The sequence below is a fragment of the Geospiza fortis genome, unplaced genomic scaffold (assembly GCF_000277835.1).
Source record: "Geospiza fortis unplaced genomic scaffold, GeoFor_1.0 scaffold23, whole genome shotgun sequence".
NCBI lineage: Eukaryota > Metazoa > Chordata > Aves > Passeriformes > Thraupidae > Geospiza > Geospiza fortis.
Genome location: NW_005054303.1, coordinates 14460389 through 14461214, shown reverse-complemented (window position 1 = coordinate 14461214; position 826 = coordinate 14460389). Strand labels below are relative to the sequence as shown.

General features: G+C 45.2%; 1 protein-coding gene across 1 annotated transcript in view; it reads left to right on the top strand.

Moving 5' to 3' along the window:
* RTRAF (RNA transcription, translation and transport factor) overlaps positions 1-826 on the top strand; it is a 17393-nt gene that overhangs the window by 456 nt on the left and 16111 nt on the right. The window lies entirely within an intron of this gene.

Genomic DNA, 826 nt, shown 5'->3' with positions numbered 1-826 from the left:
ATGGGATGGGATGGGATGGGATCCATGGGATGGGATGGGATTGGGATGGGATGGGATCCATGGGATGGGGTCCATTGGATGGGATGTGATCCATGGGATAGGATTGGGATAGGATAGGAGGGGATTGGGATGGGATCCATGGGATGGGATCCATGGGATGGAATTGGGATTGGATTCATGGAATGGGATTGGGATGAGATCCATGGGATGGGATGGGGTTGATGGGATGAGATGGAAAAAGTCCCTTCCCCCCAACCATTCCATGGCTGAAGCTGATGCAGAGCCAGCATGCCCCAGCTGGGCTTTGGGGAGCGGTGACACCCCAGAGCTGTCACCTCCTGTGTCACCCAGCCCGGACATCCCTGTGTGCGCACAGCCAGGGAATTGTGGAGTTCCAGCCCCCAGAAATCGGGATTTGGGGTCAAGAGGAGTCAGCAGCGAATGGAAAAAATGTGCAGCCTCCATATTTATGCTGTGTTTATATTTTCTGAGAGGAGCTGGGGATTAGTGCTGCGTGTGCCGTGTGTGTGCTGAAAACAGAGTCAGAAACTCAAATTCTCTGTTGATTTTTCACCTTTCTTTCTGCGCTCCATAAGTTATAATTATATTCCCAATAAAAAGAATCTGCTGGCTGATGCCTTTATTGAGGTCAGTCAGCTGAAAAAGGAAAAACTCTCAGGGTTGATTTTTGGTCAGAGAATGGACAATTTTAGTGGGGTTTTATATATATTATAAACAGTGGGGTTTTATATATAAATATATATATATTTATAACCCACTAATATATATATTTATAAATACATACTAGCTAAAATAAATATATATT